Below are 26,662 nucleotides of genomic sequence, written 5' to 3' on the forward strand. Positions count from 1 at the left end.
AGGTGGCAAGAACATAAAATGGGGGGAAAAAAGTCTTTTCAGCAAGAATTGCTGGGAAACCTGGACAGCTGCGTGCAATTCAATGAAGCTAGGACACACCCTCACACCATGCACCAAAATAAACTCAAAATGGCTGAAAGACTTAAATATAAGATAGGACACCATCAAACTCCTAAAAGAGAACATAGGCAAAACATTCTGAGACATCAACCTTACGAATATTTTCTCAGGTCAGTCTCCCAAAGCACCAGAAATAAAAGCAAAAATGAACCAATGGGACCTCATCAAACTGACAAGCTTTTGCACAGCAAAGGAAACCCAAAAGAAAACAAAAAGACAACTTGCAGAATGGGAGAAAATACTTTCGAATGATGCAACGGACAAGGGCTTCATCTCCAAAATATACAAGCAACTTATACAGCTCAACAGCAAAAAAGCCAACAACCCAAGGGAAAAATGGGAAAAAGCCCTGAATAGACATTTCTCCAGGGAAGATATACAGATGGCTAAGAAGCACAAGTAAAACCGCTCCACATCCCTGATTATTAGAGAAATGCAAATCAAAATTTCCATGAGATACTGCCTCACACCAGTCAGAATGGCCATCATTGATAAGTCCACAACAATTGCTGGAAGGGGTGTGGAGAAAAAGGAACCCTCCTTCGCTGTTGGTGGGAATGTTAGCTGGTACAACCACTATGGGGAACAGTATGGAGGTACCTTAGAAGTCTATACATAGACCTACCATATGACCCAGCAGTCCCACTCTTGGGCATATATCCAGACAAAACTTTCCTTGAAAAAGACACATGCACCTGCATGTTCATTGCAGCACTATTCACAATAGCCAAGACATGGAATCAACCCAAATATCTACTGATAGGTGATTGGATTAGGAAGATGTGGCATATATACACAATGGAATACTACTCAGCCATAAAAAAGAACAAAATCATGCCATTTGCGGCAACATGGATGGAACTAGAGACTCTCATCCTGAGTGAAGTATACGTCAGAAAGAAAGCCAAATGCCATATATTATCATATATCTGGAATCTAATATATATCACAAATGAACCTTTCCACGGAAAAGAAAGTCATGGACTTGGAAAATAGACTTGTGGTTTGCCAAGTTGGCAGGGGAGGAAGTGGGAGGAACTGGGAGCTTGGGGTAAATAGATGCAGAATGTTGCCTGCGAGATGGAGTAGCAATGGATCCTGCTGTGTAGCACTGGGAGCTCCGTCTTGTCAATTATGATGGAACACATAATGTGAGAAAAAAGAATGTATATATGTATATGTAACTGGGTCACCGTGCTGTACAGTAGAAAGCACACACACACACACACACACACACACACACATATATGATAAAAAAATTGATGCTTAACAGTATTTAATCATCAGGGAAATCAAAATCAAAATCACAGTGAGATATCACCTGACATCTCTTAGAATGGCTATTATTGAAAAGACAAGAAATAAGAAATGTTTGGGGAGTTCCCATCATGCCTCAGTGGTAACGAACCTGACTTGTATCCGTGAGGACATGAGTTTGATCTCCTTGCTCAGTGGGTTAAGGATCCGGTGTTGCAGTGTGCTGTGATGTAGGTCACAGACATGGCTTGATTCTGTGTTGCTGTGGTTGTGGTGTAGCAGCTACAGTTCTGATTTAACCCCTAGCCTGGGAACTTCCATATGTGGTGGGTTCAACCCTAAAAAGACCAAGAAAAGAAAAAAGAAACATTGATAAGGATGTGGAGAAAAGGAAACCCTTGTGCCCTGTTGGTGGGAATGTAAATTGGTGCAGACATTATGGAGAGTCCTCAAAAAATTAAAAATTAAAAATAGAACTACTATATTACTCAGCAATTCCACTTCTGGGTATTTATCTGGAGAAAACAAAAACACTGACTCAAAAAGATATATATATATTCTCATGTTTATTGCAGCATTATTTACAGTAACTAAGACATGGAAACAATCTGAGTTGGATGAATGGATAAAGAAATTGTGATATACATATATATTAGAATTTTTTTTGTCTTTTTTTTTTTGCCATTTTTTGGGCCACTCCCATGGCATATGGAGGTTCCCAGGCTAGGGGTCTAATCCAAGCTGTAGCCGCCAGCCTACACCAGAGCCACAGCAATGTGGGATCCGAGCCGCATCTGCAACCTACACCACAACTCACCACAGTGCCAGATCCTTAACCCACTGAGCAAGGCCAGGGATCGAACCTGCAACCTCATGGTTCCTAGTCGGATTCATTAACCAGTGAGCCACGACAGAAACTCCGAATTAGTATATTATTGAAGGAAATCTTGCCATTTGCAACAACATGGATGGATCTCGAGGGCTGTACTAACTGAAATAAGTCAGAAAGAAAAAGACAAATACCTTACTGTTTCTCTTATATGTGGAATATAAACAAACAAAAACAGGCTCATAGAGATAGAACAGATTGGTAGTTGCCAGAGGTGAGAGGGTAGAAGTTGAAAAAAATGAGTCAAAGGGGTCAAAAGGTAAAAAAATAAATTAAAAAATTTCCTTTCTGAGTTACCAAAAAAAGCTCGGACTCAAATTATCAAATACATATTTATATGTGACACAGATTTAACAATCACAGAGGGAAGTTGAGTGGTTGCTATACATATATAATGAAATGTCTCATTCCATGAATCACAAATACTTGTATATATTTCAGAAAGTCGTCTCCTTCTAAAGATGGCAAAGTTAATTTCCAAGATAATACTTCTTGACACTTAAAAAAAAAAAAAAATCACACAAACTAGGTAGAATGGAATCCCATCCAGTAGGGGTGAATTAAAAATTTCCAGAGAATTTAGCTCTCTGCTTCTTAGGAATCCAGTTCTGGATTTCTTCCCTGACTGTGCCATGAATATGCGTTCTCAACTCAGAATTCATCTCTATGTATCATTTCCCTGGCATGCATTTGGGAAGATATTTCATCACAAAGCTGATGTGAATATTATCTATTTAAAGTTCATTAAAAAAAAAAAGGTTAAAAGGAATGAAAGCATGAAGCATGCCTGGGATATCAGCAGTTACTGATTGAAAGTAGCAGGATTGTCAGAATTAATGCAAGGCCTGTAGCTTTGTTGGTGTTAAACCTACAAGTTTTGCACCTCAAAGAGAATCTTCTTTCAATTGATTGAGTTTCTCAGTGGTGACTCCCTTTATTTTGCAGACTCCCAAACTTAATAAATGTGTTGGAAGAATTTTACTTAAAGGAACATTATCTTAAAAGAGACAAGAAAGGAAAGTGAGAAAATATATTGGTTTTACTCTGGAATAAGCAGTCTTTCTGGCTAACTTGGTCTCAGCTGGATCCTTAGAGAACCAGGAGGCTTTGAAACACAATTTGCAAATGTTTTCAGGGCTAGTTTTGAGTTGGCTTGGGTTGAATCATATGGGTGCCCCTATACTTAACGGATTATATAAAAGCAAAAAACCAAAAAAAAGCCTCTCTGACTTTGAAAGAGCTGCATCATCTCTGGTTAATATCAACAAGAGGATAAGTAAATTTGTGATACCCCAAATGGCTTTCATTTGAGGAATCAAGAATCACTTTATGAGATATGTTTGGTCTCCATTATAGGTAGAGAGCCATTCTGAAACTTTCTAAGGAGCAATTGAAATTTAGTGATGAGGAATAGCAGAATGATTTGTCTTTTCTGTTGAGATTTGCCTTCGAAACTGAATTCATATCTTCTGTACAAGAAGGTTTTTGAAAAATGCAGTTTTAAGGAACAAAAAGAAGGAAAACAGCAGAGAAAACCTAATAGACCTCTGATACTAACTTGTATCACAGTTCCCTTCCTCTTTTGAACAATAGTTATTATTACCTACCTAATGCCTTATTGCTTACAAAATTTACTCACATCATTTCATAAATAAATAAATATTTAAAAATCTTACTGTCACCAGCTTCTACCTATTGGTAAAAATCACTCTACCAAAAAACTGCCATTTCTCCTAGCCCCCTCACCTCCTTGTTGTCTTGATTAGCTGACCCCAAACCATTTATTGAATAGACTGTCCTTTCCCCACTGTCACTTTTGTCATAAATTCAGATTCTCTATTCTCTTCTGTTGACCTATTTAACTATTAGCCTATACCACAAAGTACAAATTACTATACTTTATAATTGACATTTATATTTGATAGTATAAATCCTCTAGAAATATTCCTTTCATTTAAGATTTCATTGACTATTTTTTATAATGATTTTAATTTTTCTCCATTATAACTGGTTTACAGTATTCTGTCAATTTTCTATGTACAGCATGGTGACCCAGTTATACATACATGTATACATTATTTTTTCTCACCTTATCACACTCCATCATAGGCGACTAGACATAGTTCCCAGTGCTACACAGCAGTATCTCATTCCAAAGGCCATAGTCTGCACCTATTAACCCCAAGCTCCCCATCCATCCCATTCTTTCCCCCTCCCAAATGTCCATCGACAGATGATCGGATTAGGAGATGTGGCATATATACACAATGGAATACTACTCAGCCATAAAAAAGAACAAAATAATGCTATTTGCAGCAACATGGATGGAACCAGAGACTCTCTGAGTCAGAAAGAGAAAGACAAATACCATATGATATCACTTATATCTGGAATCTAATATACGGCACAAATGAACCTTTCAACAGAAAAGAAAATCATGGACTTGGAGAATAGACTTTTTTTTTTTCTTTTCCTTTTTAGGGCCACACCCAGGTTCCCAGGCTAGGGGTCTAATTGGAGGTACAGCTACCAGCCTACACCACAGCCACAGCAACACCAGATCTGAGCCACGTCTGTGATCTACACCACAGCTCACGGCAATGCTGGATCCTTAACCCACTGAGCGAGGCCAGGGATCAAACTTGCAACCTCATGGTCCCTAGTCGGATTTGTTTCCGCTGAGCCATGATGGGAACACCTCTTTGACCCTTCTTGACCCTTTGCATTTCCATACAATTCTAGAATTTTATTGTTAGTTTATACACACACACACACACACACACACACACACACACATACCATGATAAGATGTAAATTGAGACTGCATGTAATTTATAGGTCAATTTGGAGATAATTGATAGAAATGAGCCGAAGACTTAGGAACTTAATGAAAGAGAATATCCAAATGACCACTAAATGTATTATTACTTTATTACTCATCAGAGAAATATAAATTAAAATCACAGTGATATTTCACTACCAGATGCCATAATGTTAAAAATGAAAAACCCAGACAGTATCAAGTGTTGGTAAGAATGTGGAACAACTAGAATTCTTAGCCAATAACACTTAGGGAACCTATCCAGCAAAATGTAGTAAAAATGGCCATTATGTATATATCATGACACAGCGACTTCACATCTAAAATACACCCAATAGAAAATATCTTTATCCAATATGTATATGTATATTTAAACATACTATATATATGAATAACACACACACATATATATATGTATATATGTGTGTATGTATGTATGTATGCAGATATGTTCATTGCAGCACTATATGTTAATAGACCAAAAGTGAAGCTATTGGAAGGCCAACGTAACTTTGGACAAGATACTTACCTCTCTGTGTTTTGTGCTCATGTGTAAAAGCAAGAATCATAATAGCACATTGTTAATATTATTAATTAAGATAGCTTTGAGAATTAAGCAAGTATATATAACACTTAGAACAGTGCTTGGCATGTAATAAGTCATATATAAATATCTATTATTAAGATGAAACTCATAGCAATAAGAGAGATTCTGTTGTCTTGGTGTCTTAGGTTTCTGCTGTGGCTGGAGCACATTTTGCTTTTGTTCGGAACTCTTTGGGGGAAAACTGACAAAGGAGAAAAATCCATGTTTGTACTGCTTGCCTTATTATCAATCAAAGAACATTCATTATCGTCTCTCCACTGTTCCAGGTATCATCATTATCAAGTCAGACAGCAGCATTTATTACCTGCTTCCTATGCGCAGGTGCAGAAAGGAGTATTTATTAAATGTCCGTTTTCACATTGTGTCATGTTCTTTCTAAAGCGAGTCAAAAAGCAGAGTTCCTGTTCTAAAATAAAACTGTGATTCACGATTGTGTGAGAATACAGTTCCTGTGGCTTTGAATTGCACCCTGCGCAGTGTGAATTCCAACTCATAACTGATGACGGACATGGTCTTTATATTATTTAACACTTACAATGATGCTTCTATGGACCAGTTAGCAATATTATACTGTCTAGGTATAACGCAATTGAGACAATAGTATTGATCAACCCAGTTAGTCCTCTGTTCTCTGCAAACAGAAGTATTCATGGTCAAGAACCTTACTAGTTTTGTTCTACTTCATCATTTTAAGAGCCATTCAGTTAGAATAGGTACTATGCTGACTAAGGTGCAGACAGGTGTGGAATGAATCATAGAAGGGCAAAGGTGATTTCTGAAAGGCTCTTTACAAGCGGTTCTGACTCTCAATGTTTATTTCAGGGGCTTTGGTCAATACTGAGGTGGAGACCATGGCTGGATGCCAAAGAGCATTCTCAGTGACTTTGAGTTGAACTTATCCACTGTAGATCTTTTATAAACTTTGCACTAAGTAGAATCTTGAAGTTTCTGGACATAAGCCAAAAGATGTCGATTCCAGTTTAGGACTAATAGATAAGCTAGAAGAGTTCTTTCCATTGATCTTTTTTTGGAAAGATATAAAGCCAGTGAGAGTAGTATCTGCTCCCTTACTAATAAAGAGACATAAACCTTTAGCTGAGATTCTGTCTTTCAAACCAAGATATAATTTACTTTCTGATTTTTTACTGTTAAAAATCTGTTGATTCTTTATAAATAGTTTGAATATAAGTGTTTTTTTAGGTTATTAATTCTATCTTTCACAATTGATATGTGAGCCAATTACTTTGTTCTAAAACTGAAAAATTTGATTAGAATTCCAGAAGGAATACTAATTTGTTGATTCCAATATCTCCTTCTAGATATAATTACCTTTACATGTGTCCTATTTTTCATATTAAGAACGTCTCTGAATAGAGAGTATAATATTTTCAAAATATACATCAAATCTATGCATTTATCCTTTCCTTTATTCAACAGATATTTAATGTTTATTGATTAGGTACCAAGTATTTTTTAGGGACTAGAAGTAGAACACTGGGAAAGACATACCACCTCCCCACCATCATAAAGTTTACCTGACAATGAGGGAAGAGAGATGATAGATAAGTAACCAAATACATGGACTAGATAATTTCAGGTAATGATTAGTACCGTGAAAATGATGAAATGGGTGCAATTACAGAGAGTTCTTAGGGCATATGCAGCTGTTTTCTATGGCATAACTAATGAAGAGAATTTGTACTGTTGGACCCAGACATGATGGGATCTGGAGGCAGAGTGAGTTTCATTGTTGGGAAATTTACTGAAATTTCATTCAGTAAATGTTTGTTAAAAGTCACGATTGGAAAACAAATTGTATGTCTTATCCTGGAATTTCCAAATTGTACAACTTGATGAAAAGACAGTATGTGCATGTGTTTGTGTACATACATGTCTGTGACACAAAGCTCAGCAACTCTTTAATTCTCCCTGCATTAGTGAACAATGCAAGTTCCACAGACCCTTGGTACTGAAGGAAGAAGAGCAAATCCATGAATAAGCTTCAGCAGTCTCATCATTCCTTTAAAATCTGATTAACTATCACCACAGTTTATTTATTTTTTGCACTTTCCCGATATAGCTCCAAATTGCCATCTTCATCTTCCTCCTCCCTTTTTTTTTTCTTTTGTCTTTTGTCTTTTTTAGGGCCACACCCATAGCATATTGAAGTTCCCAGGCTAGGGGTCAAATCTGAGCTGTAGCTGACAGCCTATGCCACAGCCACAGCAACGTAGAATCCAAGTCACATCTGTAACCTACACCACAGCTCACAGCAACGCTAGATCCTTAATCCACTGAGCAAGGCCAGGGATCGAACCCGAGCCCGCATGGTTACTTTAACCACTGAGCCACGATGGGAACGCCTTTCCTTTATTTTTTTAATTAAAATACTGTTGATTTACAATGTTGTGCCAATTTCTGCTGTACAGCAAAGTGACCCAGTCATACGTATATATATATACATTCTTTTTCTCATACTATTTTCCATCATGGTCTATCCCAAGAGATTGGATATAGTTCCTTGTGCTGTACTGTAGGACCTGATTGCTCATCCATTCTAAAAATAATAGTTTGTGTCTACTAACCCCAAGCTCCCAGTGCATCACATCTCCCTCCCCACTCCCCCTTGGCAACCACAAGTCCATTCTCCGTGACTGTGAGTCTGCCTCTTTCCTCTAGATAGGTTCATTTGTGCCATATCCTTAGACTCTACACATAAGTGGCATCATATGGTACTTATCTTTCTCTTTCTGACTTAATATGAGAATCTCTAGTTGCATCCATGTCGTTGCAAATGGCATTATTTCATTCTTTTTTATGGCTGAGTAGTATTCTGTATTCCATTGCATATATATACCACATCTTCTTAATCCATTCTTCTGTTGATGGATATTGAGGTTGTTTCTATGTCTTGGCTATTGTGAATAGTGCTGCTATGAACATATGGGTGCATGTATCTTTTTTTTTATTCAGTGAATTTTATTATATTTAGAGTTGTACAACTATCATCATGACCTAATTTTAGAACATTTCCATCCCAAACCCCCAATCCTTCTCTCCCTCCTTACCTGTCCCCTTTGGTAACCATAAGTCTTTCAGTCTATGAGTCTGTCTTTGTTCTGCAAATGAGTTCATTTGTATCCTTTTTTTTTTTTTAGATTCCACATGTAAGTGATAGCATATGACGTTGGTGTCTCATTGTCTAACTTCATTTAGCATGATAATTTTAGGTACATCCATTTTGTTGCAAATACCATTATTTCATTCATTTTTGTGGCTGAGTAATATTCCATTATGTATATGCATCACATCTTCTTTATCCACTGCTCTGTCAATGCACATTTAGGTCACTTCCATGTCTTGGCAATTGTATGTAGTGATGCAATGAAGATTGGGATAAATGTATTTTTTCAAGTCATGATTTTCTCTGGATAGATGCCCACAAATGGGATTGCTGGATTATATGGTAATTCTATTTTTAGTTTTTAAAGGAATCTCCAAACTGTTTTCCGTAGTGGTTGCATCAATTTACATTTCCACCAGCAGTGTAAGAGAACTCCCTTTTCTCCACACCCTCTCCAGTGTTTATAGTTTATAGACTTTTTTCATGATGGTCATTCTGGCTGGTGTAAGGTGATACTTCATAGTAGTTTTGATTTGCATTTCTCTAATAATGAGTGATGTCGAACATCTTTTCCTGTGTTTTTTGGCCATCTGTATGTCTTCTTTCAAGAAATGTCTGTTTAGATCTTCTGCCCATTTTTTGATTGGGTTGTTTGTTTTTTGATATTGAGCTTTAGAAGGTGTTTATATATTTTGGAGATTAATCCTGTGTCATTTGCTTCATTCGCGAATATTTTCTCCCATTCTGTAGGTTGTCTTCTTGTTTTGTTTAGGGTTTCCTTTGCTATACAAGAACTTTTAAGTTTAATTAGGCCCCATTTGTTTATTTTTGTTTTAACTCTCATTACTCTAGGAGGTGGATCTGAGAAGATATTGCTGTGGTTTATGTCGGAGAGTGTTTGGCCTATGTTTTCCTCTAAGAGTTTTATAGTATCTGGTCTTATATTTAGGTCTTTAATCCATTTTGAGTTTATTTTTGTGTATGGTGTTAGAAAAGGTTCTAATTTCATTCTTTCACATGTAACTGTCCAGTTTTCCCAGCACTGCTTCTTGAAGGGACTGTCTTTTCTCTATTGTGTATTCTTGCTTCCTTTGTCATGGTTTAGTTGACCATAGGTGCGTGGGTTTAATTCTGGACTTTCTATCCTGTTTCACTGATCAATATTTCTGTTTTTGTGCCAGTACCATACTGTTTTGATGACTGTAGCTTTGTAGTATAGGCTGAAGTCAGGGAGCCTGATTCCTCCAGCTCTATTTTTCTTTCTCAGAATTGCTTTGGATTACATGTATCTTTTCGAATTGTAGTTTTGTCTGGATATATGCCTGGGAGTGGGATTGCTGGATCATATGATAGTTCTATATTTAGTTTTCTGAGGAACCTCCATACTGTTTTCCATATTTGTACCAATTTACATTCCCACCAACAGTGTAGGAAGATTCTTTATCTTCTTCCTCCTAAATACCTACCCTTGTTCTCACCCTTCACACCTCAAATTGTTCAGTCCTGTGTTACTTTAGTCCTGTTCCAGCTTCTATGCCTGCATTTGTCTCTCTGCATCTATCACTGGTGCTAACCAAAGAGACTCAAGAAAAACAAAAAGATATTATAAAAAGCAATGCTTATTTTTCTATTAAGTCACTATATTCACAATCTCATCAGAAGAGGTCATCTTTAGGATTGTTGTATGTTTTAACAGAGTTAATATTATGTAAGGTATTTAGACCTATGCCTGGCATATGTAGTAATTACTATACATTTATGTATTAGATTGTATTATATAGAAGCATTATATTATATATATTTGTTGTCATTACCATTATTATTATTATTATTATTATTATTATTATTATTATTATTATATAACATACCTTAAATGGATGGTAAGCTCCCAGGGATGTGGACACAGGTTTGATTGGCCTTTCTGTACTAAGTTTTTAACACTTGATGGATCTTTGATGAATATTTTGTAACGTGATAGTTTAATTTTAATAGTTACTTCACTGCAAAAAACTACATTATTGCTATAGTATTTTAGTGGGCATATCCTTTTGCCATGAATCAATAAAGTTTCTTAATTTTGTACTTTTAACCAAGGAATCATAACAGGGATTCATCAGATGTGAAAAAGAATTACTTTTTCATATGTATTTCATAACTTAAATGGAAGAAGAATTTAAAAAGTTGAAAACTCTCATGTACTTCCAAAGTGATGCAGTTTTGGACCCTGGAGATTTGACGCATATATAATTTATTGTAGAAAACTGAAATAATATCACTTGCTGCTTTGCCTTTTTCCTTCTAACTCTAAATGGGGCCAGCGCTTGTATAAATAATGATATGCAGCAGGGCTAAAGTTTGGAAAGGATGTTATATAACTTATTAAGGATCTGGAGAAAATTCCTGTATTAGTAATGATAAACCCTCAAAGTAGTTTTAAGAAAAAATTACCTTATAGTCCTTCTCTGCCAGAGTGTAAACGTAGCTTGGCAAATGACAAATGGTTGTAGTTTCTGTATCGTTTATGACTTTATTAGTATTCTTTTCCTATGTAGCTTTGTATAAAAGCCAAGTTTAGTTCAATCAGTATTATTTGTCACAGTTTTTCAGTAAATGGAAATACGTTATGTACTCAAAAAAGGAGATAAGTGCAGAAAAGAAGAAGACTATGGAAAATGTATAGTAGTATATAAATGTTTTGCTTTTGCACAAGATTGAAAAAAATGAATTTTCAAGCAGAAACTCTCTCTACCGTCTAATGTAGACGGACCTTTTGTTTTAATTCAATGTTCATATTTGGAGGGTTTAAGTTTATATTTAAAATATTATACTCTATCCTTTTTTACTAGAATCATTCTCAAAATGAGAGGAATATATTTAAAATTTCATATAGCCCTTTTATTCTCTCCTTATCAAGTCATATGATATTTAGTGTGTTTCAGCCCAATAAATGTCAAATTTTATTTTCATTTTATAAAAGTTAGCTTTTTAAATCCAGCCTTACTTCACATACCCTAAATTTAGCTTTGTATAGAGATTATTTGGTCACATTTTTAATACAAAAGGCATGATTACTGATATTGTACCTCCTGGAATGAAAACCTGAATATTTTTATGTTAAACAAACACATTGGCTTACATTTCGATTTTCAAAATGATTTCATGAAGTATAATCATTTTGCTTATACAATTCTATGGAATGCACATACCTGTTATTTTTAGCTCTTAGCTTTGCAAAGCAAGATTAAGTCAAATTATGTAGGATATTATATTTTACCATTAAAAGTGAAGTCTGATTGGACTCTCAAGCTTGTCTCTAAGTCTTTTGAATCAGCAAATGTTTTTCTTGTTTCCCATTAGCTGGGAAACTTAGTGCTCTATGGAGTTCACCAAGGGTATGTTTTTTTGAGGTAATCCCAGAGCTCCTAAAAAAATCCATCATCATCATTATCATCATGGTATATGTTACTTCATTCATAATTTCTTTAGAGTGTTGATGTAATGGGTTACATTAACTGATTTTCTAATATTGAACCAGCCTTGCGTACTAGGTATGATCACTGTATATAGCTGTTTTTATACATTTTTGTACTCAATTTCTAATATTTCATTGAGGATTTTTTTTTTTTTTTTGTATTTTTGCCTTTTCTTGGGCTGCTCCTGTGGCATATGGAGGGTCCCAGGCTAGGGGTCGAATCGGAGCTGTAGCCACCAGCCTACACCAGAGCCACAGCAATGCAGGATCCAAGCCACGTCTGTGACCTACACTACAGCTCACGGCAACACCAGATCCTTAACCCACTGAGCAAGGCCAGGGATCAAACCCGAAACCTCATGGTTCCTAGTCAGATTCGTTAACCACTGAGCCATGACGGGAACTCCTCATTGAGGATTTTTGCATGTATTTTCCTGAGAAATATTATTCATAGTTTTTCTTTCTTATACTATCTCTCTAGTTTTGGAATTAGGATAATGTTGACCTCATATTGAATAAGTTAGGAGGAAGTATTCCTTCTCTTTCTGTTTTCTGGAACAGATAAAAGAGAATTGGTATTGTTTCTTCATTAAATGTGTGGTAGAATTCACTGGTGAAACTACCTGGGCCTGATGCTTTCTGTTTTGGAATGTTATTCATTGTTGATTTAATTGCTTTAATTGATATAGGCCTATTCAGATTATCTATTTCTCTGTGAGTTTTGATACATTGTGTCTTTCAAAGAGTTGGCCCATTTCATATAAATTACCAGGTTTTTGGCTATAGAGTTGTTTATAATATTCTTTAAAAAAATAAAAACAATTTCCCTTTTTTTAACTAAAAAAAATTTTTTTTGGCCATGCCCATGGAATGTGGAAATTTCCGGTCCTGGGATTGAACCTGTGCCACAGCCGCAACCTGAGCTGCTCCACTGACAATGCCAGATCCTTAAGCTGCTGAGCCACATGGGAACTCCTATAATATTCTTGTATTAGCTTTTTTTTTTTTTTTTTTAATGAATGCATCCATGGCATATGGCAGTTTCCAGGATCAAATCCATGCTGCAGCTTCAGCCTACACCACAGCTGTGGCACTGCCAAATCCCTCAACCCACTGCACCAGGTTGGGATTATATCTGCACCTCTGCAGCAACTGCAGCTGCTGCAGGTGGATTCTTAACCCACTGCACCACAACAGGAACTCTTTGTGTTATCTTTTTGATGTCCATGAGATCTGTAGTGATGACCCCTCCTTCATTTCTGATATAAGTACTTTATGTCTTGCATCTATAACTTCTAATGCTTCCTCTTTCATAGGGCATCAAAATCATATATCTAGAGCCAGAAGGGAATCCAAGAAATGAATGATCGTATGATCCTATTGGTGGCAGATTAACCCAATTTTATCTTATTTTATGGACAAAGACATTAAGGCCCATAGAGAATTGGTGAGAAGCCCAAGTCTGCTGGCTAGTTTTTGGAGAGCCCATATGAAAACCCAAGTCTTGGAGTTCCCTCTGTGGTGCAGTGGGTTGATGATCTGGCTTATGTCTGTGGAGGCACTGGTTCAATCCCCGGTCTGCTACAGTGGGTTGAGGATCCAGCACTGCTACAGCTGTGGTGTTAAGTTGTAGCTTTGGCTTGGACTCTCTCCCTTGCCTAGGACTTCCATATGCTGCAAGTGTGGCCATTAAAAATAAAAATAATCAAGTCTTACTCATGAACTACAGAGAACTTTCTATCACAATGTGTTTCCTTTTCCCCTCTTCTAGTTTTTTTTTTTTTTTTTTTTCTTTTCTTAACTCCTCAACTCCCATTCACGGAATTTTAACATACTTGGGACTGGCAGACCTAAGAAAGTGGACAACTGAAAGGGACATTTCCTATAAACATTTTAAAACTTTCTAGTTCTCAAAATACATCATGAGTCATGCCAGAGCTATAGAAAGCTTCTTGTATACTTGATTTAGAGGACAAATATTATTTTCCCAGATATTGGTTATCTAATCAATAAAGCTCACACCATCCTTGTTCAAGAAGTGAAAAAGCAGAGACAGATGTGGAGTGGAGTGTTCCAGAATGAAAGGATTCACATTTGTTACTTAATTCTTGCATTTCATGAATCAGTAGCTTCCATTCACCCTCACTGAACTAAAACTGTTTAAAAAATCTGAACCTATAACTCCCTTATTCATTACTAATGCAGTTCAACTTTCTCTTTCTTTCTTCTTCCTTCTTTTTTTTTTTTTTTTGTCTTCTTGCCTTTTCTAGGGCCGCTCCCATGGCACATGGAGGTTCCCAGGCTAGGGGTTCAATCGGAGCTATAGCTGCTGGCCTACGCCAGAGCCACAGCAACACAGGATCTGAACCGTGTCTGCAACCTACACCACAGCTCATGGCAATGCTGGATCCTTAACCCACTGAGCAAGGCCAGGGATCAAACTCATGGTTCCTAGTCGGATTCGTTAACCACTGAGCCACGATGGGAACTCCCAGTTCAACTTTCTTCATTGCCTAAAATACCATTTTTCATTTCTGTGTACCAGCCCTGTAACAAGAAGAGTGTGTGCGTGTATGTGTGTGTGTGTGTATGGGGGGGTACACTTTGGACTTCATGGGTTAAAAGAAACATAAGGAATTATAAGAGGAGACAAATGAGTAAGTTGGAAGTGACCAAAAAGAGATGAATAGTGGGAGAATGTACTAAGAATGCTCTATTATTTCCCGTGAGAAAATGAAAGTCCCCAAAATGTTTGCTCACTTGTTTCTAAATCTAGGAATAGCTATTTTACAGAAAAGTTGGAGACGAGCTCTATAGAGAACTACATTATTTGACTTGGGCTACAATTAAAAAAAAAAACAAATTTGATTAAATAAAGGATATGTAAGTTACAATATGGGCTGACAGACAGCTTGGTTCCCCAAGAATTGTTGCCTATTAAAAAAAAAACCTTTCAATTCACTAAAATGGTTTATTTCTAATCTCATATTTGAAGTTAGAAGGTTAGAGGTGCTTATGATGGAAAGATTTATAATGACAGAAATATTGACAGTTGCCTTGGAGGTTTCTCCTTGACCTAGTAGTTAATAGTTCTGGGATTACTACATAACATGATTCTCATCCTTAGACTTCAGAATGGTGAAGACCCTGCTCTGGTTTCCCTAAAACCCCTCAAACTGACTCAGTATTTACTCTTGATAAAGTGTTGCTACTATTGAAGATGATGATGTTGATGATGATGCTGGGAAGGAGGATGATGGCTTTTTCAGGAACACTGAGGTTACCTAAAAAGAATATACCCTGCGTAAACTCCATAAATCCTTAACTTTAGCCAGCCCATGGGAAACAAGAAAAAGGGCAGTTGATTTGGTAGAGCAGTGTTTTTCAGTCTTGACACTACTGACATTTTGGGCTGGATAGTTATTTGCTGTGGATCTGTCCTCCTCATTGCAAAACATTAGCAGCATCTCTGATCTCTACCATCATGTATCAGTAACACCCTTCCAGGTCTTCCGCTCCCAGTTTTGACAAACAAAGATGTGTCCAGATGTTACTAAAGGTCCCCTCAGGGTTAAAATCACTCCTGGTTGAGAGTCACTGATCTAGGGTTAAGATTGAGAGTCCAGGTCAGACTTCACTTTTCATGCTACCCTTTAATAGACTCCCTAATGTGACTCAAAATTTCTATTAAATCTTCCCAAGTATTTTTTTTTTTTGTCTATAAAGTCTGATTCTTCTTATTTAAGAGCTATTTTTGAATACCTGTTACTGTAGGTTCTTTGAATGTATGATTAGGGCTGTTGTACTCAGGGAGTTTACAACTGAGTAAACAACATGATCTATTCTTAAATGGCTTAAATGACTAGATATCCTTAAATGATTAGTATATCCATAGTCTATACTAAATGACGTGGAAATGAATAATAACATGCACCATGTGTTCAAGGTGAAGCAAATCAATAAAATAAGCCTCAGAAAAGCAGCATTTGAATTTTACCTTGAAGGTTTGGATCAAATTTTCAAGAGGTGAAATAGAAATAATTCCTGACAGTTGGATTGTCCTATGAAATAACATTGATCTTGAAGGAATGTCAAGTCCATCTGATAAGGCAACTTTATGCTTAGATTGACTCCATGAAAAGAATGCAGTTCTTTGCTGGCCAGACAATCTGACATTTACATGGAATGAGCCTCAATGATTTATGTATATCCACTCAAAGAGACGAAATTATTTTTAATGTGCTAACAAAACCAGAGATCTGAGTGTATAAGGCTTTGTCCTCCAGACCCTGCTGAATTACGCAGAGCACTTTGGGAAGCATCTCTCACTCGGCTGGCCATCTTTGTGGGCATGGGTCCTGCTCATCTTAATATTAGAAATAACATGTGCAGAGAATACTTATTCATTGTGACCCCTGCCTACAATCCCCTGCCTTTGGTCGTTGTAACTTGTTGGAGTACTTATATATGATAAAGTCACACATAACACAGTCTGACACAATCTGAAAAAATCTCTGAATGACATGGAGGCACTCAAGCCCCGTAGGTACCATCAGGCCCCCTCTTTTCCAAGCCCAAGACAAGAGCTCAGCTGAGTCAATCTCATGACAAGCATCTGAAACATTTCTTTTATCTTTTCTTTTTTTTCTTTTTAAGGCTGAACCTGCGTCATATGGAAGTTCCCAGGCTAGGGTTTGAATTAGAGCAGCAACTGCCAGTGTACACCACAGCTCACAGCAACACTGGATCCTTAACCCACTGAGCAAGCCAGGGCTCAAACCCACATCCTCATAGATACTAGTTGGGTTCATCACTGCTGAGCCACAACGGGAACACCCTGAAATATTTCTGAATAGGTAAGATGATTGAGTGTATAATATGAGCTCTGCCAACAAATTAGATCTCAACAAGAGCTGGTATTTTGGTGGGACAGTTCATTATGCAGGTGTGTCCTGGAGATTTGGAAATACTTAGTATTTGGGAGCTTTTATCTACCAATTCCTTTAGCAAGTCCTGGTGACCTCAGTTCTCTCATGTTCACAGCTTCTTTCATTATCGCTTCATTGAAAACCACTGAAGTATATGTTTGACTTTGGGATGAGGATATGGGGCAAGTGAGTACCAGTGGGAAATCCTCCTTTTGTTCTGCATCTCTGCCTACTGTCTTATTAGCCTCTGGGCCAAGGGGGTTCAGAGGAAGGGACAACACGTTCACACTTGATCATTGGAAAGTCTCCACATGGCTTCCAGATTCATTTGACATTTTGGCATCAAGGCTACTAATTCCATTGATTGAAAGATACACCGTTATTTTCTACTGCTAAACTAAAGAAGATGCTGCCAATGAATCTATGAAATAATTTTTTAAAAACATGGAATTTTAAAAAATGTTATTCTTATGAAAGAACTTCTGGAGACTTAGGCAAGATTTTTTTTTTTACCATGAATTACTTTTGTAGATTAAAAAAAAAAATGTTACAAGCAAAATAAATTGGGAAAGTATTCTCAATTTCTTCACACTGAGTGTGAGGTTTCTAAAAAAGTATTGCCACTTAGTGTCCATTTTTTTTTCTACATGATATTGCGCATCACCATGCCATCAAAAGGGTGTTCTATTATCACTATTGGAATTTAGCTATGTCTTTTGTCTTCAATAGCATTTTTTTTTTTGCCTGTTATAAGCATTAGTTTTTGCTGATAGGTCAATACTAAGATATAACACATATCCACTTACCTGTGGATATCTTCTTTAAAGCTCTTTGTTGTTGGTTTGCAAGAAAATATGAAATTTTGGTTATTCCTCCAAAGTTTTAAGTTTTTAACTCATATCAAGTTTATCTCCATGTCTTCTTGTGAACACAACAACTTTTTATTTCAAAGACAAATTATAGTGCAATCCTTCTTAAATGATAATTAAACAAGAAAAGAGGCTAAGAGCAGGTAGCAGAAACCCAGTCAAGGCTCATATATAGTAATCTAGTCTGGAAGAAAAGGTTAGATCTAGCAGGGCTTCAGCCTCAGAAGAAGGGAAATTGAGAACCAAGGTGAGTGTTAGAGGCAACTAATTGTCAACAGATGGCATTCACTCCTTCCTTTAAAAAGAAATCCAGTCACGATTACTTTGCAGAACTGAAACACTGGCTGGCAAAGGCCCTGAGGGCCCACAGTCCCAGTGGGATTGCAGCAGTGTGCTCCATGGCATCTGGAGGTAGTTTTCCTACTGATGAGAAGCAGACGGCTGGGCTGGAGAGGAGAGCATGATGGCTTCATGGAAGGGATTGGACCCACTTAATATGCTATAGCCCCAAAGGCAGCTTCAGGCACCAAGAAAGACCCTCATTCTCCTCCAGCACCAACAAGTGAATAGTGTGCTGCATCTGTGAGGAAGACAACAGTGCCGCCATCTCATTCCGGCTGCACAAAGGTGTGTTTCATCGATGCCCTAAATGTGGAATCTACAAACTGGTGTCCTACCTAGTGAGCCTTTGCACCAACTCACTCACAGTGTGCTGTCAAGTTCCATCTTTCTAATAAAGATTACTCATTGGCTCAACTTAAAAAAAAATTGCCCAAGTCTTTCCTGGGATCCTGGCATTTCAGCTAGTATTTCCCAGCATTCCTTGAAGCTAGGTGTCATTAAATATCTAAGTGGACACAGACAGAAGTGATGTGGTGGCTGAAGCATTTCTGAAATAAATGGAAGTTGTGAATGTAAGTTAGTAACCATAACGGAAAAAATGTAGAGGGACAAGAGAAGAGCTAAAAATAAACCTATGAAGGATAGGAGTAAAACAGAATCCAAAAAAGGTTTGGAAAATACACGTCAAGAAGGAGGCTAAAGGAAAGAGAATTGAATGAGAATCAGGTCCTGCTGAAAGGAGACAGGATGATTCAAGGAGAAGTCAGAGAGGGTCAAGGAGGAGAGAGAAAGGCAAATGAGACCTCATTCCAGTTGTGCCTCTTTCTGTGGGGGTGGAAACTGCAGGGCTTCCTACAGAGCACACTGGACTAATTATTTTTGCCTCCAAAATATAACTGGACTTACAACCTACATTGTGGCTTTATTTCACATAAATTAAGGAATTAGTTTATATATTTCCATGCACTCCAAGCCTATTCCTACTCATTTAAACCATTGTTTATAGTTTCATTACTCTTTTTTCCCCCAATTTCTAAAGTTTTATTGAAGTAGAGTTGATTGACAATGTTGTGATAATTTCTGCTGCACGACAAAGTGATTCAGTTATACACACATCCATTCTTTTTTAATTCTTTCCCATATAGATTATCACAGAATATTGGGTAGAGTTCCCTGTGTTATGCAGCAGGTCCTAGTTGGCCAGACATTCCATATTCCTCAGTGTGCATATGCCAGTCCCAAACCCCCAGTCCATCCGCCCCATGCACCCACCTGTCCCCTTTGGTAATCATAAGTTTGTTTTCCAAGTCTGATAGTTTCACTACTCTTCATAATTAATTTTCTTTTATTATTTAACATTGGTAAATAGAACTGAAATCAGGCCAAAAAAAAAAAAAAATCCGTGTCTTGGAGTTCCCTTCATGGCTCAGGGTTAATGAACCCGACTAGGATTTATGAGGATTTGGGTTTGATCCCTGGCCTCCCTCAGTGGGTTAAGGATCCTGTGTTGCCGTGAGCTGTGGTGTAGGTTGCAGACATGGCTCAGATCCTGCATTGCTGTGGCTGTGGTGTAGGCTGGCGGCTACAGTTCTGATTCGATCCCTAGCATGGGAACCCCCATATGCCGTGGGTGCGGACCTAAAAAGAAAAAAAAAATCCGTGTCTTAATAAAAAGTTTATTTTTCCAGACATGGGTATAAAGTTCTTCCTATGCATCCTCAAAGTATTCCTTATATGTTAAGATTGAATATTTCTTTAAGTGAGAGGCAAAGAAAAAAACTTATATTTCAAGACTGAAATTATTAATGAAAAATAAATTTATAATATTATTCAATCAGCAGGGAGATTTTAGAAGTCACATAGAATGAGCTATTTTATAATATTTTTCCAAAGTTGACATCATCACTCAGTGGGAATATTCTCAGTTGAACAAACATGTATTAATGATGTGTAACATTTATTAAGGCCTTTCTCTGTATTAGAGACTGAGCAAAATGCTTAATTCACTGTTGCTCTTTCACCACAAACAACATACAGGAAAGCCAAGCTTTAGTAAAGTCAAGGGAAACATCCAAGTTTCTCAGGTGGTAAGTAAGGAGATGAGGTTCAGATTCAGGCTGTTGGACTCTAAAGCTCATTCAATTAACCATTATTATATATTGGTTAATTTGAAGGCAGGTATGTTTTTGCTATTAGCTTTTTATTGGGACTGTTAAAACATTTTCCCAGGTATCTCTTAAGCATAAAAATTGTCCTTTCATACCATAGAGTCAAAACATTAAATGAGGTATGTTTCTGGAGAAAAAGGAAAGTGTCTTATTATTATTATTTTTTTTAAATTTTAAAGTCATATTTACTTACTTTCTTAGGAAATAGAATTTCCCTTACATAGTAAAAATAGCCTTTGGATTTTATAAGGTAGTTGTATGAGGATATTATAGATATTACATGAGCTTTCGATTATTGATTTTATTTATTTGGCTAGTTCTTTCAGTAAGTGAATTGAGGTGCTATGTCATGTTTGGAGGTACAGAGAGGAGTTACAGTTCTAGCCTTTGCATTGAGGTCCCTCACATTTAATGTATAGCGGTGATAAATAGTCGATTTGTTATTCCCTTCATTAGAATCAAAGGAAAGCAATTTCTCCAAATGTTCCAGTAATGCTTTTTTAAAGGAAATTGCTAAGTAATCCTAATCTTGATCACATGACTATAATTTTATTTTATTTGATTTATTTTTGTCTTTTTGCCTTTTCTAGGGTCACCTCTGCAGCATATGGAAGTTCCCAGGCTAGGGGTCGAATCAGAGCTGCAGCTGCTGGCCTGCGCCACAGCAATGCGGGATCTGTGTCTGCAGCCTATGCCACAGCTCACAGCAGTGCTGGATCCTTAACCCAATGAGTGAGGACTGGATTGAACCCACATCCTCATGGATACTAGTCAGGTTCCTAATCACTGAGCTACAATAGGAACTCCTATATATAATTTTGACAATCCTGTATCTCACTTCCCTGTCTCTCACCTCTGGCCCTCTATCACCTGAATTCCTTCCCCTCACTACTCCATACTCATTTTATGCTTTATTTCACTTCATTTTTTTATCAGCCTTCTCATTTATTCATCTACTTATTCATTAAAAATATTTATTAAGAGTATATTCTATGATATGCTTATGTACTGTCATGCTGGATGAGGTGCTTATATCTTTAGTTGGTGTATGATGATTCAAATTTGGACTATTCACTGGGTAGCATCATCATGAAAGTGACTAGAAATGGTGATTAAAATGGTGTGTACACACACACACACACACACACACACACACACACACACACACACACTCTAGAATACTGCTCGGCCATGAAAAAGAATGAAATAATGCCATTTGCAGCAACATGGACGGACCCAGAGGTTATCATACTGAGGGAAGTAAGTCAGACAAAGATCCATGTCATATTCCACTTAATGTGGACGCTAATAAAAATGATACAAAAGAACTTATTTATAAAACAGAAACCAACTCACAGATTTCAAAACCAATCTTATGGTTGCCATAGGTGAAACCATTGAGGGGAGAGAAGAATTGAGAGGGTACGAATAATATTTACACACTACTTTTTAATGTAGGTGATTGATGAGAACCTACTATACAGCACAGGAAAATTTACTTAATAGTTTGTAATAACCTGCATGGGAAAAAAAGAATGGATATATTTATATATGTGACTGATTCACCATGCTGTACACATGAAGCTAATACAACATTGTAAGTTAGCTATACTCCAATAAAATTAAATTTAAAAAATACTTTCCTTCCATGTGATATCAAAATGGCTGCCAGAGACTTGCCATCATTCTGTTGATCCTTTGAAAAACCTGCCCAGTTTTGTGTTTTGTTTATGCTCCCAGAAATTTATCCTGCTCTTCTCTCATCCTTCTGTATATCTGAGAATTGCTGGTAGGCATGTTAGATAGTAGAAGGGATACTGAGAATGTGAAAATATTTCTGCAGGTAGCCAAATGGATTATATTAGAAGTAGCTCTAATGTTAACAACTTTCATTGCCTTCCTACTATGTGCAAATCTCTGTGCTAGGGATTGATGACCAAAAGATGAATATAGTACAATTCCTCCTTTAAACGATTTGAAATAATATAGCAAAGATGGGATGTATTTAATTGCATTTCTCAAATTAAGCCATTGGATTAAAAACATTTAAATATCCCAGAAAATATTCAGAATCCCATGTATTTTAACATTTTGTTTAAAAGAATTTCTTAAGGACTATTTTTAAAATATTTTAACTGAAAAAATTGCTTGGTAAAAGTAAAAATGGCATTTTCCTTCTGAATTACAGTTAATAAGGTGGACATACTCTTTATTAAGTGTTCTAATAGTATAGTTTCACATTAATAGTATTTTATTGTGTCTTCACTTTCAATTGTTTTAAATACAAATGCAGTTTTCCCCTCTATATATCTTTAGCTTTCATTATTCTTAAAGGGAAAAGGCATTGCATTTATGAGGTTTGTATGTGCTCTTATGTAAAATTGTTTGAGGCAAAACAACTGTAATAGAAGCACAGATCTCCTTTCTAAAGTGCATAACCTAAGCTCGAGGGCAAGGATTTCATTCAATTTGCATCTTTGAAAGGACCCAGTTATTGCTTTATCATAGAAGATGTTCAGAATGTATTTGTTGAATTTATCTCTATGTAATTAACACATTCTATAGGTTTAAATCTTCATTTATTAGATCAGTGCCTCTTCTTCACTTGTTTTCGCTGTCAAGCAATAGATCATCTATTCTGAGTAATTTCTTCCAGGACGATATGTCGCAGATTGAGCTGATGTTTTCTCCAGTAATTTAAAAGGTTGAGGACAACATGAGCATTAAAGAGCTACCAAAATATTACAGATGTGCAGCATTAGAAAAGACAGTGTTCTGCTTTTTTTGTTTTCCAGCTTTTCTGGGATTAAAGGTTGCATAATTTTAAGCCCATGAAATATTAAATTTCCTTGCAAATCTTTGAATAATGTTGTATTTAAACAGTGGCAATATATATGTACACACACATAAAATATACTTACTACTGGCTGAACAACTAGTTAAAATATGAAAATGAAATCAGTAATTTAAAATTTATGTTGTTTACCTGTTTCCCTTGCTCAATTAGTTATCTTTTAGGTCATGTTTTTGATTTATTTATTTACCTTTTAACATTCAGAATTGGTCACCAAAGCAATTTTAATTTTAACTTGGTAAGACAGATTTATTGCTGCAAAAGTTAAGGATGCAAATATTTCCTGAAGTATTATCCATTGGGAATTTGCTTTGCTTTATATCTGCAAGAACAGGCTCATGATAATGTGAATATTTAGTCTTAATTACACTTAAGAAACCTACACACACTTCAGAATTTTGCAGACACTGTACAGATCTCACAGGACCATGGGATGAAGTAAGTTAATAACATCCTCCAAAAGGATTCTGAAAATTAACATTTAAAATAAAAGTCATGCCCAAGCCAGTAGATGAATAGCCAAAGGAACAGTTCATATTTCACATGATTACACAGCATCCATTTCACATTCTTTGGGGAAAAAAGTACACGTTGAATTTTATATCTGGCAATTAAAATGAATAAATTTAATTTTCATAACTAAAACAAATTCCATGTTACCAAAAAGTTCTGAGAATTAAAACCAATGCTACAGGCAAAAATATAATTATTAAATTTTTTCTCACATAGATAAAATGAGAAAATGTTTCTTACGGTTATAAAGGTTTTATGTCTATCTCTTGATCTTGGGGGTCTTTACAGTTTCTAGCGGGCTACTAGGTAAGAGCTTTGAGACAAATTTTGGTTTATAGACTTTAACTTTTATAACGAATCACCTTGACCTCCTTTACCAGATGGGTATGGCCTGAGGAGGCAAGAATTAAACTATACAACCACTGTGGAAAACAGTATAGAGGTATCTCAGAAAACTAAATATAAATCATCTGGCAATCCCACTCCTGGGCGTATATCCAGACAAAACTTTCATTGAAAAAGATACATGCACCCATAGGTTCACTGCAGCATTATTTACCATAATCAAGACACGGAAATAACTTCAATGTCCATTGAGTGTATTAAGAAGATGTGGTACATATACATAATGGGATACTACTCAGCCATAAAAAGAACAGAATAATGCCATTTTCAGCAACATAGATAGTGAAGTAAGTTAGAGAAAGACAAGTACCATATGACATCATTTATATGTGGAATCTAATATATGGCACAAATGAACCTATCTATTAGAACAGAAACAAACTCATGGCCATGGAGAACAGACTTGTGTTTGCCAAAGGGGAGAGGGATGGACTGGGAGTTTGGGGTTAGTAAATGCAAACAACCGCTTTTGGAGTGGATAAGCAATGAGTTTCTGCCATACAGCACAGGAAATTATATCTAATAACTTGTGATGGAAAATAATATGAGAAAAAGAATATATATATATATATGTATATATGTATAACTGGGTCACTGGGTCACTTTGCTATACAGCAGAAATTGAATATTGTAAATCAACTATAATAAAAAAAATAAAAAAGAATTAAACCAACCACCTAGAGAAAAGGGATCCTACCTATTATGATTCTGGATCTTTGCATTTTTGCCTCATCCTGGACCTTATTATTATCTTAATAATCAAGTTTCTTCCTATCATCTGCAATCTCTCTCTTTCTACCTTCCTTTTGTTCTCTATTTCAAACATGTATACAGATGAAGTTTTCAGTAGAACATTTACTTAAAGTTACTCTCCCATTTTTACAAATATATTTTAAAAATATTTCTTAAACATTTTTTTATTTTTAAAGTTTTATTGAAGTGTTTATAATGTGATAATAGCTACTGCACAACCAAATGATTCAGTTATGCATATACATGCATCCATTCTTTTTCAGATTCTTTCTATATAGATTATCACGGAATATTGGGTAGAGTTTTCTGTGCTGTACGGTAGTTCCCCATTGGGATATCATTCATTTCATATCTTTTTTTTTTAAATGGTTTTTATTTTTTCCTTTTAGTTGGTTTACAGTGTTCTGTCAATTTTCTACCGTACAGCAAAGTGACCCAGCCGCACATACATACATACATTCTTTTTCTCACATTGTCCTCCATCATGCTCCATCACAAGTGTCTAGATATAGTTCCCTGCACTATAAAGCAGGATCTCATTGGTTATCCATTTCAAAGGCAATAGTTTGCATCTATTAACCCCAAATTCCCAGTCCATTCCACTCCCTCCCCCTCCCCCTTGGCAACCACAAGTCTGTTCTCCAAGTTCATGTTTCTTTTCTGTGGAAAGGTTCCTTTGTGCCATGTATTCCAGATATAAGTGATATCATATGGTATTTGTCTTTCTGACTTACTTCACTTAGTATGAGAGTCTCTAGTTCCATCCATGTTGTTGTAAATGGCATTATTTTGTTAAAAAAGATGAAATGAGAAAGGCTGGCAGGGGACAGATCATGGTAGAAGTCAGAATTCAGGGTTTTGTTCAAGTAAAATGAGAAGTCACTGGAGGCTTTCAAATGAGGGTAGGAAGAGAGGGTAAAATTATTACATAAAAATAAAAGTATATTGTGATTGGCATGTGCACACTACTGTATATGGAATGGATAGTCAACTGGGAACAGGGAACTCTACCCAATATTCTGTGACAACCTATATGGGAAAATAATCTGAAAAGGAATGGATATGTGTATGTGTGTATAACTGAATCACTTTGTTGTATAGCAGAAAGTATCACAGCACTGTTAATCAACTCCACTTCAATAAAACTTAAACAAATGGGAAAAAAAATTCTTAAACATCTCCACTCTGCTTTGTAACCAACATTTACCTTTTCATTCCCATATTGATTATCTTGTTTGGAGTTTCAGTCCAATCTTAGCTTTAGTTGGACTATAAGAATAACTTGTTTTTATTGGTGTAACTATAAAGGGCAATTTCATTGTTTATAAAATGTTGAAAACATTGGCTTTCCCTCTCAGTTTGCTGCTTTGTTTATATTTTTCTGTAAAGTCTATCAAAACCTCTTAAATATTACTTGCTATTAAAGGTAAAGAGGACACAGAAATGAAATTGCCTGAGAAATATGTTTATCTGAGGTCACATGTGGAAATGCAGAATAGAGCATTAATTTGGGCATTGTTGTGAAAAGAAATTATAAAGA

General features: G+C 36.3%; 1 long non-coding RNA gene and 1 pseudogene across 5 annotated transcripts in view; both read left to right on the forward strand.

Moving 5' to 3' along the window:
- The window catches only part of LOC146395138 (uncharacterized), a 547,588-nt gene that overhangs the window by 151,482 nt on the left and 369,444 nt on the right, over window positions 1-26,662 (forward strand). The gene's annotated exons all lie outside the window — the stretch shown is intronic.
- LOC146395139 (cytochrome c oxidase subunit 5B, mitochondrial-like) lies at window positions 17,169-18,821 on the forward strand (annotated as a pseudogene).

Source organism: Sus scrofa, chromosome 17, assembly GCF_054392235.1.
Source record: "Sus scrofa isolate SSC_HxYL_T2T_F1_AM1 chromosome 17, Sscrofa_HxYL_maternal_Yorkshire_Landrace_v2.0, whole genome shotgun sequence".
NCBI classification, from domain to species: Eukaryota; Metazoa; Chordata; class Mammalia; order Artiodactyla; family Suidae; genus Sus; species Sus scrofa.